Raw genomic sequence first — 18,775 nt, 5'->3', positions numbered from 1 at the left:
TGATTAATAAATCTCATAATTGTAATCAATTATGTTTTCAGCAACCCAAACAAAGTTGACATTAACAGCTGGTGACAGTAATTAAACATTTGATAATGATCAGTTGATTCCATTTTTGATTAGCGTTCGAACAACCGGCCCTAAGAGCCGCTATAGGTGAAATTTCTTAATCATTTTAGGCACGATGGGACCCTATAACTTAAATAGTAGAACCTAAAAGAAAACGTTTGAACACTGTGCCGTCACTTTTCAGTGGCACATGCGTCGACAGTGGCGCATCAAACTTTCCACTTATGGACGGGATAAATAAATTAAAAGTTAACAGAACTTACTAACAGAATTAAATTTTTTTGATTTTTTTAAGTTCTATGTGATTAACACATAGGATTCATCGTGATTTTAACCCACCACTCCCTTCCCCCTGCCCCCACCGTCAAAAACTGCATTTTTCGTTTTTATTTTTTTTGGTGGGATGCACTCAATTTTAAAATTTCAAAAAATTCACACGCATAGTTGAGGCTTTTATAAAACATGCCTATTTTTTATAGACCCATAGGTAGAGTGTACATAACCTCAAAAAATTAAAAGAATTTTTTTTTTCAAAAAAGCGTATAACTTTTTTTGAGGAATAGCTGCCGGTCTAATTTTTTCTTAATCTTGTGTATTTTATCAAACACTATATTTTAAATTTTTTTCAGATTTTTCTGTAGGTTTCCCCACCTTCAAAAATCCGAAAAACTGTTTTTTGGGGGTTTTGGGGGATTTTCCCTATTTTATAGACTTCATAATATATCAAATCAATTTTGTTTTTATAGGTTATATGTAACTTGAAGTAACCGAGTTCTTTAGAATATTTAAAAATCAGAAAAACACGTTCAAACCCCCCAAAACCCCCTTAAAAAACATTTTTTTGGATTTTTGAAGGTGACCAACGTTACAGAAAAATCTGAAAAAAATTAGAAATATAGTGTTTGATAAAATACACAAGACTAAGAAAAAATCAGATCTGCAGCTATCCCAAAAAAAAAAGTTATATACTTTTTTTCAAAAAAAAAATTTTAAAATTTTTTTGAGGTTATGTACACTCAACCTACAGGTCTATAAAAAATAGACTTCTTTGTAAAACCATTAACTATGCGTGTAAATTTTTTGAAATTTTAAAATTGATTGTATCCCACCAAAAAAAAATAAAATCGAAAAATAAAGTTTTTGATGGTGGGGGCAGGGAGAAGGGGGTGGTGGGTTAAAATTACGATGAATCTTATGTCTTAATCACATAAAACTTAAAAAAATGAAAAAAATTAAATTCTGGTAATTAGGGAGGGTATTTCTTAATTTATGTATCCCGTCCATAAGTGGAAAGTTTGATGCGCCACTGTAGACGCATGTGCCACTGAAAAGTGACGGCACAGTGTTCAAACGTTTTCTTTTAGGTTCTACTATTTAAGTTATAGGGTCCCCTCGTGCCTAAAATGATTAAGAATTTTCACCTATAGCGGCTCTTAGTCTATATGATTATTTTAAAAATTGACCTGGCCGAGCATTTTGCGTAATATGTTTTAAAAATAAATAAGTTAATAAGAGCGGGTAACACTTTTTCCAGCGCACTGTATTACCACGTAATAAAACAAAATAATATGTTTATTTTTATTTTGAGTACGATGTATGAAGTGAAAATCAAAACGTCAACAGAATCGTATATTCATCTGAAATTGTAGTCAATTCCCAACAAAAATATTAACTAATGTGTTTCTTTATTTAAAAACATTTTTTTCTAATTTCTTCTGTCAGGAGTTTTAACCTTTTTTTTTATAAGTTCCTTTACCACTTTTCAATAATTTTATATACCCACGCATGTACATATTATTTTTTCCGTTTCATATTGCGTTCATTTTATCCTTTATAATATATCAACCGAAAAAACCCATTCAAGAAATAAAGCTGCATCTTAAGTATGTTTTTCTCATATTTGTTTTCTTCTTATAACCATGTCTCCCCTATTATTCGTCTACCTTTCTTCAAGAGACATGCTAATAACGATGAAAATTAATCCAAAACTTTTGATAGGCTGCGCTGCCGACATAGCCGTGCGTTTCTACAGGAGAGGCGGATGTTTTTTTAATAATACAGAAAAAGTTTGGCCAATTATGAGCTAACTAGGTTATAACTTTTTATTAGCTTTATTAGCCTTAAGGCAATTTACAAAAACATGGCTTGTAATAGAGATAAACGGAAGGTTTAAATAAATCAAACTTTTAAATTATTTGAGCAAAAATTGCAGTGTATTAATTGAATATTTTTCTGCTAATAAAACACAAGTGAAAAGTAAAATACAAAAGAAGAAGTTAGGGTGTTAACACTGCAACGATTGTTGATATTGAGTTACAGACATATTTTCCTGATCAGATTATTCTACAAGGGATATAGAACCAGCCTGGAACATGTGGGAGAAATGGTAGAAGATATAGCTTCACAAAGCGAAATTAAACATGGATGCTTATTGTTTCCGTCATTATTCCTAATCATAACGGATTGGATCATGTATACGCCAGTCAATAGGATCAAGAATAGGATACTACCTCCGGATTCTATCCTACTGCATGGATTTTAATGAAAATTTGGAAATAGCCTCTACTTACTTCCTAATTCAAAATATACCCTATTTCGATGTGTGCTTTTATCTTGGGGGTGGTTCCCACCCCTTCTCAGGGTCGAACATTTTTTTTTGTTAAAATAACCACGGAATTCGCTAGAGAACCTAATTCTAAGCAAAAACTGTTCTATAATTTTTTTTTAAACTCATTACTTTTTGAGTTATTCGTGGTTGAAAATTGGCCATTTTAATTGAAACAACACTTTTTCGAACGGTTTTTCGCAAGTACTTTAAAAACTATGCATCTAACTAAAAAAATTATATAAAACATTTGTGTAGGTTATAAAAAAACAAAGAGATGCTTGCCTTCACAAATCTTCCGCTTATAATACAAAAAGAGATATTATGGTAGGTGAAAAGAGTTTGTTTTGTTTTTGGTACATGTACATGAAACTGTCGATTTTAGGTGTATAATGCTATCAATACCTTTTGTAGTGCTTGAAAATACCTTTAAAATGAGCAATATTAGAGATCCATTTCATTCAACCTAAGCGAGATATGTTGCAAACAAAATTGATAACTAATATAATGTATTTTAAGAAAAAATGAGAAATAATTATAACCCCCATCCACCAGAATGTAAATGCATCGTTTTCATTTTACAATACCTTTTATTATGGTGTTATTTCTATGTTCAAAAAGTTGAACGGGTTTAAAATGAATGACTAAAAAAAATAAGATCAAATCATAGAGCGCATTTTTAAATTTTCTTAAAAATCTTCCTTTTTCTCCATGTAACTTGAAAATGATAAGAGATACAGTGATGAAAAATAAAAAATAAATTTTCATCTAAAAGAACCCCACAATTTTGTGTGGTATCTTTTTTCGTATCTTTTATCATTTTCGAGCTACATGGAGAAAAAGAAAGGTTTTCAAGAGAATTTAAAAATGCGCTGTATAATTTGATTTTATTTTGTTCAAAAACCGTTCATTTTAAACCAGTCCAAATTTTTGGACATAGAAAGCACTATATTAAAAAGTATTGTAAAAGAAAAACGATGTATTTTAATTCTGATGGATGAGGGGTTAAATATATATACCTAGTTCTCATTTCTTCTTAAAATACATTAGTCATCAATTTTTTGTACCATATCTCGCTTAGTTTAAATGTAATTGACATTTAATATTACTAATTTTAAATGACTCTACAAAATTCAAGCACTACAAAAGTTATTAGTACCATTAAACACCTAAAATACACCGTTTCCCTGTTATTTCAAGTTGAATACACCGATTTGAGCATGCACCAAAAGAAAAAACTCTTCTCACCTACCATATTTTTTTTGTATTATAACTAGAAGATTTATGAAGGAACGAATCTCTTTGTTTTTTTATAAGGTACAAAAATATTATTTGCATAGTTTTTTGGTAGACGCATAGTTTTTAAGGTATTCGCAAGAATCCGTCCGAAAAGGTGTCACTTTTCAATGAAAATGGCCAATTTTCAACCACGAATAACTCAAAAAGTATCGAGTTTTCAAAAAATAAATATAGAACAGTTTTTGCTTACAATTAGGTTCTCTAGCCTATTCCGTGGTTATTTTAATCAAAAAAATTTTCACCCTCGAGAAGGGGTGGTAACCACCCCCCAGATAAAAGCGCACATCGTAATAGGGTAGACTTTTTTTCTTAAGCTATTCCCTACTTACTGTGAAAAGATCAAGTAAATCGATGTAGTAGGATGGAATTCGGAGCCAAATACCCTCATTGACTGCCCTAGTAGAAAATAAGTGGTAGAAAACGAGTATTAGGTGATTCCTGCATAACCAGTTGGAGGACTTAGAGTTCGCAGACAACACTTGTCGCCTAACCGACCATCGCAATCATTATGCAAAAGAAGATCGACAACATTGCAAAATTCTCCAACGTAATGGGCCTGAGGGTAAATACAGTAAAAACGAAACTCTTCAAAAACAACAGTCAAGAAAATAAAATTAAAATAAAGGAAAGACAAATAGAAGAAGTAGACAACTTTACATATCTGGAATCAATCATGGAAAAGAAGGCATTAGTAGATCAGATGTACAAAAAAGAATATTAACTACACAACGTGCATATAACTCCTTTAAGAAGATGTGGAATGTGGAACAAACGCGATATGTCAGAAATAATTAAAATCAAAATATTTAATAGCTCAGAATCTTGGAGACAGGAAGAAACAACTAACAAAAAATTACAAACCGTTACAAATACATCGTTGAGAAAAATCCTACAAATATACTAGCCGGATAAAATAACAAATTAAGAACTACGGAGAAGAACAAAATAGGAAAAAATAACAGTCATGATTAAAAGAAAGACATGGAAATGTATTGGACGTACTCTAAGCTAAGATCAAAATAATATAACCAGACAGGCACTCGAATACCAACCAGAGGGAAGAATAAGAAAAAGAAGACCTGCTTATAGTTGGAGAAAAACTGTAACAAGAGGTTATGAAAAAATTGTTTTGAGATGTAGAAAGCTCAAACAGAGAGCAAGAAATAAAGAAAAATGGAAAATACTTGTAGAGGAAACTTTGAAAGAATAAAACAGACTGCTGCAGCCAATCAGCCATCTTTCCTATTTGGCTAAGAAATGCAAGAGAGTCCAATACTCCGTAAGGAGGGAAGGCTGCATAAGGACGGAGGAGAGAGAGAAAATTGAAATAAAATGGAAGTACGACCAAAAGAAACAATTTTGAAACAAAAAGTTACATTATTTTTTTAAATAATTAAACACTTATACATTACGTATACTCTGTTCACATGACGTATGCGTCGTAATTGGCGTCTTTGCATTTCTGAAATAAGACTTGTACTGAGAACAAATCCTCTGTCATACATATATGTATTTATGAACCCGGACTAGTTGTGGGAAATTTGACTTTCAAGCAACCAAGGTATTTTGTATTGCTTTACGTATTCAAGCTGATGGTGTTTCACATAAATATAATATATTATATTGGAAGGGGTAAATTTTTGTTCCTTGATATTTTCATAACTTTGGTTGTCGCAGTATTGATCTTCATCCCCATTTTTTTACAACTCTCAGTAAACTCTCAGTATCTGCAGACTATGATCAGAATCAGTCATTAATACCGTTTCATCTGCATAGCGGATGATATTTACTCTTTGACCGTTTATCCTGATTCCTTGTGAAGAGTGCGATAAAGCATTCGCAAATATTACCTCAGAGTAGACGTTAAACAGTATGGGTGATAGTACACAACCCTGTCTAACACCTTGTTGTAAGCTACCTATGTCTTATTTTCCTATTTAACCCTGTTGTTTGATTCTATCTTCCTAACTTAATCTCGTGGCCTAGATATTTATAGGTTGTATAGACTTCTTCAATTTGCCTGCCACTAGTTGCACAATTTTTGGCTAGTACAAGGTTTGTCATGTAATATGTTTTGTAAAAGTGAACTTTAAGGCCATCTCATATACAGTAGCTCTAAAATAGCTCTAAGGATAGATTTGGCAGGCATGATCTACCCGATCTGCAATAAGGACTATGTCATACGCAAACCTCAAGTTGTTCACAAACTCGTCATTTACTTTGAGTCCAATATTTTCCCATATATTTTAAGGATTTATAGTATAGGATAAATACTTTGATATTGTATGTATAAGCGCAAACATAGTAACCTATATAAATATAAATAGTTGAATATGCACGTCACTGGTCATTAGAGAAATAGGACAAGTGGCGTCGCGCCGCCTTTTTCGCTATTGATGGCGCCGTTGCCCAATTTAATGACGTCATTTTATAAGACGGCTTTGTAAGAATGCGCCCTTACCCTAACGGAGGTAATATTTTTCCTTTTGCTCAAACTCGTAAATAACTATTGGTGATTTTTTGGCCCGGACAGGGCTGTATCGGACCTTGTCAAAGAAGAAAAACTAGTAACGGTCAAATTTATGCTCTTTGATTTAATGTAGTCAGATGGAATTTACTATTTGTGTAGAGAATAAGGCACAAGTTTGATATAAAATTAAGTTTTTTTGATACAGTCGAACGTGCTTATTAGAATACCGGTTAAAAGAATATCCCGGTTTAAGGAATAGAAATTTGAGGTCCCAAAACGTTTTTACTAGGCTTATATAATCGGTTATTAGAATATCCCTGTTATATTAATACTTTTTCTTGGCACGACGGCTATTCCAATAAGCGGGTTCGACTGTATTTCGATTTCCAATTTGGAAATAGTTATCAAATTACAAAACATTAATAAATTAAACAAATTTTACGTCATTTTGGTCACGGTCAATTGAGTTTATATTATTCACTTCGATTATTGACTTTGAATGAGGTTTAAGCATATTTTATACAAAGTGTTCTAATATTACTACAGCATAAAGTAATATACATAGTAGTAGGGGAAGCAAGTGTGCTAAATTTGCAGTTACTCGATGGTTATGGGAACCTATTGGGTTGTGACGATTAGGTCCTAAAACCAAACAAAGTTGAGTTAAGTTTTCCATTTTAGTGGGAACTTTCCATTTTTTAATTCAATTTTTCATTTCCAATAACCGTTTTTTCCGATTGTAGTGCCATCTATCCATAATTCGACAAAATGTCACGAATTAAAGTTAGGTACTTATTTTTACGTAAGAAATCCCAATCTGCAATAAAAAATGTGGGATCTTATTTAAGATTTTAAAGGAACATGCCACCCCACCTCTGTGGATGGTCGTAATTGATGTAATTCGATAGATTTTTAAAATATACTGAAGACGTATTTTTCAGTTTTTTGATCTGATGTTAATTTCGCGATATATCGCCGGGTTCCTATTTAAAATTTTAAAGTTACCAAGTTTGGTATTATTCGATACATTTTTGAAAAATAGTGAACATGTTTTTTTCAGTTTTTCGATCAGATGTTCATTTCGCGAAATATTCGCTTTTTTGTAAAACTTTGTGACCCCATTTCCTTACGCCCCGCTCGAATCGTCAGATTTTCGAAATATTATAAACTTAACTTACCTAATATTAATCTGACGATTAGGATAGATTTTTCTTTAGATAGAGTTTTAGATAGAGTTTTTCTAAGAATAGATTTTTTTCTCGGACCCCCTTAACGAACTCCCCTGTATTAAGAATCCATATATGGTAAGGGTACATTTACAGGATACAAGGTTTCTCCCCATGTGATAATCTGACGCGTTCGGGTAACTGCAAAAATTCCCACTTGAACTCCCCTACCATAGAGTTCAATGGAGAGATTTAAGTATAGTCCAGAAAGAAACAGATCTACAAAGGAAAAAAACAAAGAAGCTGCTATAATTAGGTTAAATGGAACCAATTGCGTCGCAAGTTCCTCGACAAGATGCAGTAGGATGTGGTTACCCATTATTAAAAGAAGAAATCAGTAGTAAGAAAATATTACTATTAATAAGTCAATAACATATCGACCCTTTAAACTAACCAAAGCCAGACCCAAAAAATCAAAGTTTGGTGTTGATACTGATAGTAAACTAAATGCAAAACACAATAATTTCCTAGTTAGGATAGTATGGTGAGGTTTTGTAATTTGCATTATATTCTAATCCCATTCACGGACACGACTGCATATTACTAAGACACTTACTAAGGAAAATGACTATCTGCATATGCAGTCGTGTCCGCGAATGGGTTAATTCATAAAATCAAGTGTGTATTTTAAAATTAAAAACCGTCATATATCATTATTATTGCTTTTAGGTTTGGATTATATAGGCATTAACCCGGCATCCGACAGATGGGGTGTAGTACACCCCAACATGCTGAAGAACCTAAAACATAAAAAAATTTGCATGTAGTGGCCACAGCGGCTAGATAGCTTTCTATTGTATATTCATCTATGCGATGACACATAGTTTTTAGTCGTCTAGAATAGGCCAGGGTAATAAGACAAAAATATACCCTGTTCGTGACACTTCAGCAGCCAGGGTACTGAAGCGTTTTTTCGACAGGTAATACCTATAGGAACAAATTATAACCATTTCCTGCGTAGGATCTTGCGGCGATTGTTATTTATAAACAATTAACTGTCAAAAAATTGCATTTCCCCCTTTTTTTTCAAATCAACGGAAAAAAGTGAAACTTATGATTTTTTTAGTACAAATATCTTCGAGATTATAGAAAAAGCTTTAAAATGACGTGTTACAACGTTTGATATACTCATTTATTGTTAATATAATTGCGAAAAAATTCGGAATTGCAAAAAAAAAACCATTTTCTCAACAACTGTTGTAAAAATTAGTGTACAGCTTTGAAATTTTTTTCAAATAAGGGTTCTCTAGTGCTTAATATGTGATAAAAATTTCAAAGCGATTCATTCAATTGTTTAAATTTTATTCAAATTGTATATCCCAGAGAGCATTTTTTTGCAATAACATAAGTCAGAAAAAAAAATGACATTAGAACCATTCCACAGGTGTTAAATGAAAGACCATGAGCTACATTTTCAACATGGCTTAAAAAAGTGAATAAAAAAATGCATTTATTAGTAATAAATAATTATGCAAAAATATTGTCAATTTTTCATTATAAACTTTTTGAATAACTTTTTCCAAAAAAATTTAACTTTTTTACCCTGTTTTAAGTGCACAACTACCAAGTAATGTTATCTATATCATAATTGATAAAAAATTGTAATAAATATGTATAATTTCTTATACAGTGGAACCTGCTTATTAGAATACCGGTTAAAGGAATATCCCGGTTTAAGGAATAGACATTTGAGGTCCCGAAACGTTTATACCAGCAACGAGTAATCGGTTATTACAATATCCCGGTTATAGGAATACTTTTGCTTGGGACGAAGGCTATTCCAACAAGCGGGTTCGACTGTATAACAAAATAAAAAGATTATGAGGAAAGATTTACGATACTAATGCATAATTATTTATAACTAATAAATGCATTTTTTATTCACTTTTTTTAAACCAAGTTGAAGGTATAGCTCATGCTCTTTCATTTGACATCTGTGGAATGGTTCGAACGTCATTTTCTTCTGACTTATGTTATTGCAAAATAAATGCTCCCTGGGAAAAACAATTTAAATAGAATTTAAATAGTTAAATGAATCGCTTTGAAATTTTTATCACATATTAAGCACCAAAGAACCCTTATTTGGCAAAAATTTCAAAGCTGTAAACTAATTTTTAGAACAGTTATGGCAAAAATAATTTTTTTTGCAATTCCGACCTTTTTTCGCAAGTATATTAACAATAAATGAGTATATCAAACTTTGTAATACGTCATTTTAAAGCTTTTTTCATAGTCTTGAAGATATTTGTACTAAAAAAACCATAAGTTTCCCTCTTTTCCATTGATTTGAAAAATAATTGAAAAATGCCATTTTTTGACACTTAATTGTTTATAAATAAAAATGGCCGCCAGATCCTACGCAGGAAATAGTTACAATTTGCTCTTATAGGTATTACCTGTCGAAAAAACGCTTCAGTACCCTGGCTGTTCGAGTGTCATGAAAAAAACCTTATTACCTTAGACTACAAGTACATTTGGATTGAAAGTGGTTACACCCCACGTTTCTGATTTTGTACTGTCCGCAGAATTGTTTTCATTTTGTTTTACTCCTATAAATAAGTAAGTATAGGTAAGTGAATAATACTTATTAAATATTTTAACATATTTTTTTATTAGTCTAAGCTAAAATGAATTACAACCGAAAATAAAGACGTATTCCAGGTCTTATGGGATAAAGCAGACGGTAACGAATGTATTCACAAGAGTAATTCGGAAGTGAAGAAATAGACAATGCTTAAGATGTTGACAGCTTTAAGATGTTGACGTTCCACACATCACAGACAACTAAACGTAAAGAGATTTTTTGAGAATTTTTAACTCTTTCAATTGCTGGGGTTTGTCACACCTCACCTCTCTGTTAGTGGCAAAAAAGTTCACCTGTCGGATGCCGGCTTAAATAAATTTGATTTCACACATATCTGTGAAACACAAACAAAGTTTTCGTTTTATTGTTAAAATTTTATTTTGCAGAACTGACTAAACAATAACTGAGAACGTAATTCCAGATAGGATTTTTCCCTATAACTCTAAATATTTGAACGTTTTTATGCTACTAGATGAAAATAGCAAAAGCTGCAGCTTACAGCGTCAGATTTGAAAACATTTTTGTTAACTTTTTGTTGTTCGTTAATCTTCTAATAATCGATTTTTTAAATTACAGTGCGAATTTAAAATAAAAGAACATAATATTCAAACATGGAATCTAATTACAATAATGCAAAGTATTACTAACTCGGAATACTGGATAATAACTGAATACTAATTGAGACAAATCTTCAATCTAATAGTACATAAAACAGCATTTAAAATATTATTCTACATCCTACTAGATTGACAACATGGAAACCTTCTCTGGTTACACCATCCGAGGCTTCTAAAAATGCAAGACATACGGATGCTGAGACTATAGGAAGATTAGGGAATTTTACAATTTATAATTCACATCCCATTTGCTCAGCGCTCTAAATTTACAGCGAGAATAGTTCCCTTCGTACCTCCAAATATAGTAAATATATAAATTAAAAATAAAACAACATTTTCAAATTTCGTTGCGAGCCAAAAATGCAGTCGTATTATATTCTAGTTCAATCAAAGAGTACCGCAAGTATCTCTACCGGTTTCGGGGCTTTTTAGACCCTCATCAGGAGGTACATATGCTCTTGTCTCTGACTGAACCAGGATAAAACTCCGCGTGCAGTCACGGATTCCAACAAATTAAATGGCAGGGATGCCCTAGCGACATCTGCTAGAAAAAGATAAAATTTTCAATCTAATAGCACATAAAGCATTATTTAAAATTTTATTCTACATCTACCAGATTGAAAACAATAGAACCCTTCTCTGGTTACACCATCCGAGGCTTGTAAAAATGCAAGCCATACGGATGCTGAGACAGTAATTAACCCTTAAGATCCTGAATTCATTTATTTAAAAAATTTTATTTTTTTTATTTTGATGTATTCAGGAGAAGGTTTTAAAACAAAATACATATATTTTTTTCCTTAATTATTTTTGATTTTTTGGAAAATTGCCGTTACATATATGTAACGCTAGGGGGATGTAGGAGCAAACATATTTAAAATATTTCCAATTATAAATTTCAAAATAACAAACAAATACAAAACTAGATAAATGAAAAATCATAATCAAGTTATTGTAGATGAAAATCTATGTTGCACTTGATGCACACTCCTACATTGCACTTGCAACCCATGGTACGCACATATGAACTACAGCATTCATCTGCAGAACGTCTTCTATTTTCATCAGGAATATAGGTCAGGAAATGATCAATCTACCATATTTTTGGTATCATATTTGGTACCATATTTGGTACCAAGTTTGGTACCATATTTCGTAAGATACGATGTTACTAGGTACCTTCTAGTTGTGGCATAGCATCATAGGATATATTATGTCCAGTTCTGTCCAGCATCAATGTAAATAGACCATTACGTCCATAGTTATGTCCATCATTAATGTAAATAAATACCACCATCATTTTTTAGAGCAAATTCCTATTTGGTATCTAGCTACATTCTGGTCCATAAGATGAACTTCAAGTTTTCTTTAACTAGTTTTTTAGCTTTTGCTGATGATCTGAAAGGCTGAAAATAAGTTTAACAGGTGCTCTTAGAATTCTCTCGGACAGCCTCTTAAAATCATTATTCCTCATCACCAAACTCCCCGTTTGTAAGCACATTCAATTCTGGGGATTCAGTACCTATATATAGCATCAGCGTCTAAAGTTTCAACGGCATCAATCATCTCCAACGCTTCTTGAAGAGAAAACCCTTTTCTGAAACAAACAGTACGTTTCAATTCCAAAAGTTCCGATTTTTGCTCCCATATGTTCCTAGCATTATATATATGTAACACCACAAATTAAAGGCATTTTTTACAAAACCAGGATAAAATTTCTCAAAATTTATATTATCAATAAGAAAAGACATTAACATATTCTCAATTGAAAACACTTTAAACAAAATATAATAACAAAAGAATAGGAAAAATATACTTACTCAAACTTGAGATCCATTTTTACCATAAATAATAAACACCGTCACATAAGACACTCATCTAAATAAACAGGTTAGATCAAATCCTCGAACCAACGGCTGAAAACTAGTAAACAAGTGTCCCTTAAAAGTCTTGCATCATCATCTCGTTAAAATTAGAATCACTTCCCGAATTTAAGGCTTAAGACTGTAGTGGCTTCTTCGTTACATATATGTAACCCTAGGAGCTTAAGGGTTAAAAATGAATAAACATTTTCAAATTTCGTTGCAACCCGAAACTGCAGCCGTATTATAATCTAGTTCAATCAGAGAGTGCAGCAAGTATCTGTCCCAGCTTCGGGGCCTTTTTGCCCCTCACCAGGAGATACATTATGCAGAAGAGAAGAGCATATTATGTATTTCCTGACGAGGGGCGAAAAAGCCCCGAAACCGGTAGAGAAGCACTTGCTGTACTCTCTGATTGAACTAGAATATAGTACCTAGTGCTGAAGGTTCAGGTAGCAACGAAATTTGAAAATGTTTATTCATTTTTATTTTATATATTTACTCTATTTGAAGTACGAAGAGAACCATTCTCGCTGGACATTTACCGCGCTGAGCAGATGGGGTGTAAATTATAAATTGCAAAATTCCCTCATCTTCCTATAGTCTCAGCATCCATATGGCTTGCATTTTTAGGAGCCTCGGATGGTGTAACCAGAGAAGTTTTCCATTGTTTTTAATCTGGTAGGATGTAGAATAATATTTTAAATATTGTTTTATGTGCTATTAGATTGAAAACTTAGTATTGTTTCTAGCAGATGTCACTAGGGCATCCCTGCCGTTCGTTGCAATCCGTGACTGCACACGAAGTTTTATCCTGGTTCAGTCAGAGAGAAGAGCATACGTATCTCCTGATTAGGGGCTAAAAAGCTCCGAAAGCGGTAGAGATATTTGCTGTACTCTGTGATTGAATTATACGTCTGCAGTTTGGTTGCAACGGAATTTTAAAATGTTTATTCATTTTTTATGAATACTAACTGTTTGTGCATCGATTTTGCCCTATTCAAGTAATATTAAATTTTTACTTTATCTTTATTACAGCTGTTTCACCCTCAAGAGATTTTTTTAGGATCTCTTCAGAGTGGGCAATAAAAAGAAATTCGTATTCCTGTCTTACCCTACATTTCTTGTTAACACGTACGTTTGATCAGTGGTTTTAGTAAAAATTATATATGATCCTGAGGCCATTAAAGTCTATTAATTATTATATGAATATATAAGTCATTAATATTATTTATGTTGGACTTTCTAGAATGTTTTATTATAATCAATAAACAGTATAAATATATAATTTGGTACCCAGGTACCTCTGTATCCTTGTTAATTTGGGCCCTTGTGAAGGCCGTCTTTGGATAATACGCCTGAGCTTTATAAATGTTATTTAAGAAATTCACTAAAACATCCACGTGCTTCTCATCTATCTTCTTTAAGTGCCATCTCCGCGAAGGAGATCGGCAATCATCATATCTATTCGGATTTTAGAGACGGCTTCTCTGAAAAGTTTATTTGATGTACATCCGTACCATTCTCTAGGGTTGCGCTTGCGCAGCCACGATATTCTGCGTCTTCCTATGCATCTTTTTACTTGAATCTTTTCCTGCATAATCAATTGGAGCAAGTTGTATCTCTCTCCACGTGTAACACGTCCGAGATATTCCAATTTTCTTGTTTTGATGGTATTTAAGATTTCCATTTCTTTATTAATCTTTATCAGAACCTCTTTGTTTGTGACGTGTTCTGTCCATGATATTTTCAGAATTCTTCTGTACGCCCACAGCTCGAATTATTTTAGTTTTTTCATTGATGCAGCATTCAAGGTCCAAGCTTCCATTCCATAAAACAAAGTCGAGGAAACGTAGCACCTAGCCAACCTAACTCGTAGCTCCAACTTCAAATCTCTTGTTGCAGAGCATTTTTCTCATTTTGTTAAAATTTGCTCTAGCCTTTTCTATTCTGATTTTGATTTCCTGTAAGTAATCTGCTGTGGAATAGATCATTGTTCCAAGATATGCATATTGTTCGACTCGTTCGATATTGGATCCGTTTATGAAGAGATTCTCGTTATTTCTTTAAGATTTTGATATTCTCATCTAGAGTTTTTAATATTTCAAGAGGAATTATATCAGATCCAGGGCTGTTCACATTCTTCGTTGTTTTTATTGCGTGCAATATTTCATCATTTGTAATATCTGGACCTATTTCTTCTAAATTAAGTTCTATATTATGTTCCAGGTCCCCTCTTTCATCATCGCACATTTTGTCCATGTATTATGCTGAGCGTTGTACTGCTTTTAGGTTGGGTTCTTTAAGCTTCTTGTTTTTTATTGGTTTATTGTCCTGCATTTTATATCTAATTGTATTCATGAATATTTTTAACCAAGGAACTAGTGTTCTTCCTACACTTCTACGGCCCTCTATTTTGCCTGAAAAGATCCGTTGGAGTATTCTACATGGATATACTCTCATTATATACACACAGCAAAACTTACAAGGAATCACCATATATTTCAAAGAAATATTTATTTGTCTTGAAAAAACTTGTTGTTGCGAAGAATAATAGGTTTTTATTGAAAATAAACAAATCGATAAAACAATCAAATAGTACAGCTCGATACGGTATAGGTTATTTGCTTGAGTTGCAAATCGAACTAAAATAAATAAACTAACTTTTGCATCCAAAAACGAGAATATGCCTCATGTGGGGTTATAGAACTTACTTAGAAAGGGTGGGGTTATAGAACTTACAACGGGGAAAGATTATTGGTCTTGTGAAGCAAGTAATGTTCTCAGAGGGACATAGCTGCAGAGCTAGGAGTGACTTAGGGCGTTCTGTCCAAAACTTATGCTAGGGAACACAAACAAGGAAAGTTCAATAATTAAGCAAGGGAAAGTCGCCAAAAAGTAGGAAAGGCTCCCCCGATCGTTTAATTGTCAAATCAGCTAGAAGACACCCAACCATTTCTCACCTGCAGCTCCAAAGGTAGCTTTTGGGAGATACAGGTGTATCTTCAGTTACAGTTCAGTTGAAACAAGAAGAAGAAGAATTCGTGCCAAGAAGTATACAGCAGGAGACAGTTATGGGTTCCCGAGTTATACAAGCAGCACAAGATTGATCGCCTAAATTGTTGTCTACACCTCCAAAAATGGAACATTCATCATCATCATCATCATCTTGGTGCTACAGCCCTTAGAGGGCCTCGACCTTCTCAAGCTTTCTACGCCATTCTGTTCTGTCCATTGCTAGGTACCTTCTAGTTGTGGCATAGGATCATAGGATATATTATGTCCAGTTCTGTCCAGCATCAATGTAAATAGACCATTACGTCCATAGTTATGTCCATCATTAATGTAAATAAATACCACCATCATTTTTTAGAGCAAATTCCTATTTGGTATCTAGCTACATTCTGGTCCATAAGATGAACTTCAAGTTTTCTTTAACTAGTTTTTTAGCTTTTGCTGATGATCTGAAAGGCTGAAAATAAGTTTAACAGGTGCTCTTAGAATTCTCTCGGACAGCCTCTTAAAATCATTATTCCTCATCACCAAACTCCCCGTTTGTAAGCACATTCAATTCTGGGGATTCAGTACCTATATATAGCATCAGCGTCTAAAGTTTCAACGGCATCAATCATCTCCAACGCTTCTTGAAGAGAAAACCCTTTTCTGAAACAAACAGTACGTTTCAATTCCAAAAGTTCCGATTTTTGCTCCCATATGTTCCTAGCATTATATATATGTAACACCACAAATTAAAGGCATTTTTTACAAAACCAGGATAAAATTTCTCAAAATTTATATTATCAATAAGAAAAGACATTAACATATTCTCAATTGAAAACACTTTAAACAAAATATAATAACAAAAGAATAGGAAAAATATACTTACTCAAACTTGAGATCCATTTTTACCATAAATAATAAACACCGTCACATAAGACACTCATCTAAATAAACAGGTTAGATCAAATCCTCGAACCAACGGCTGAAAACTAGTAAACAAGTGTCCCTTAAAAGTCTTGCATCATCATCTCGTTAAAATTAGAATCACTTCCCGAATTTAAGGCTTAAGACTGTAGTGGCTTCTTCGTTACATATATGTAACCCTAGGAGCTTAAGGGTTAAAAATGAATAAACATTTTCAAATTTCGTTGCAACCCGAAACTGCAGCCGTATTATAATCTAGTTCAATCAGAGAGTGCAGCAAGTATCTGTCCCAGCTTCGGGGCTTTTTAGCCCCTCACCAGGAGATACATTATGCAGAAGAGAAGAGCATATTATGTATTTCCTGACGAGGGGCGAAAAAGCCCCGAAACCGGTAGAGAAGCACTTGCTGTACTCTCTGATTGAACTAGAATATAGTACCTAGTGCTGAAGGTTCAGGTAGCAACGAAATTTGAAAATGTTTATTCATTTTTATTTTATATATTTACTCTATTTGAAGTACGAAGAGAACCATTCTCGCTGGACATTTACCGCGCTGAGCAGATGGGGTGTAAATTATAAATTGCAAAATTCCCTCATCTTCCTATAGTCTCAGCATCCATATGGCTTGCATTTTTAGGAGCCTCGGATGGTGTAACCAGAGAAGTTTTCCATTGTTTTTAATCTGGTAGGATGTAGAATAATATTTTAAATATTGTTTTATGTGCTATTAGATTGAAAACTTAGTATTGTTTCTAGCAGATGTCACTAGGGCATCCCTGCCGTTCGTTGCAATCCGTGACTGCACACGAAGTTTTATCCTGGTTCAGTCAGAGAGAAGAGCATACGTATCTCCTGATTAGGGGCTAAAAAGCTCCGAAAGCGGTAGAGATATTTGCTGTACTCTGTGATTGAATTATACGTCTGCAGTTTGGTTGCAACGGAATTTTAAAATGTTTATTCATTTTTTATGAATACTAACTGTTTGTGCATCGATTTTGCCCTATTCAAGTAATATTAAATTTCTACTTTATCTTTATTACAGCTGTTTCACCCTCAAGAGATTTTTTCAGGATCTCTTCAGAGTGGGCAATAAAAAGAAATTCGTATTCCTGTCTTACCCTACATTTCTTGTTAACACGTACGTTTGATCAGTGGTTTTAGTAAAAATTATATATGATCCTGAGGCCATTAAAGTCTATTAATTATTATATGAATATATAAGTCATTAATATTATTTATGTTGGACTTTCTAGCATGTTTTATTATAATCAATAAACAGTATAAATATATAATTTGGTACCCAGGTACCTCTGTATCCTTGTTAATTTGGGCCCTTGTGAAGGCCGTCTTTGGATAATACGCCTGAGCTTTATAAATGTTATTTAAGAAATTCACTAAAACATCCACGTGCTTCTCATCTATCTTCTTTAAGTGCCATCTCCGCGAAGGAGATCGGCAATCATCATATCTATTCGGATTTTAGAGACGGCTTCTCTGAAAAGTTTATTTGATGTACATCCGTACCATTCTCTAGGGTTGCGCTTGCGCAGCCACGATATTCTGCGTCTTCCTATGCATCTTTTTACTTGAATCTTTTCCTGCATAATCAATTGGAGCAAGTTGTATCTCTCTCCACGTGTAACACGTCCGAGATATTCCAATTTTCTTGTTTTGATGGTATTTAAGATTTCCATTTCTTTATTAATCTTTATCAGAACCTCTTTGTTTGTGACGTGTTCTGTCCACGATATTTTCAGAATTCTTCTGTACGCCCACAGCTCGAATTATTTTAGTTTTTTCATTGATGCAGCATTCAAGGTCCAAGCTTCCATTCCATAAAACAAAGTCGAGGAAACGTAGCACCTAGCCAACCTAACTCGTAGCTCCAACTTCAAATCTCTTGTTGCAGAGCATTTTTCTCATTTTGTTAAAATTTGCTCTAGCCTTTTCTATTCTGATTTTGATTTCCTGTAAGTAATCTGCTGTGGAATAGATCATTGTTCCAAGATATGCATATTGTTCGACTCGTTCGATATTGGATCCGTTTATGAAGAGATTCTCGTTATTTCTTTAAGATTTTGATATTCTCATCTAGAGTTTTTAATATTTCAAGAGGAAT

This window comes from Diabrotica virgifera, chromosome 8 (genome assembly GCF_917563875.1).
Source record: "Diabrotica virgifera virgifera chromosome 8, PGI_DIABVI_V3a".
NCBI classification, from domain to species: domain Eukaryota; kingdom Metazoa; phylum Arthropoda; class Insecta; order Coleoptera; family Chrysomelidae; genus Diabrotica; species Diabrotica virgifera.
Note: the sequence above shows the minus strand (reverse complement) of the source record.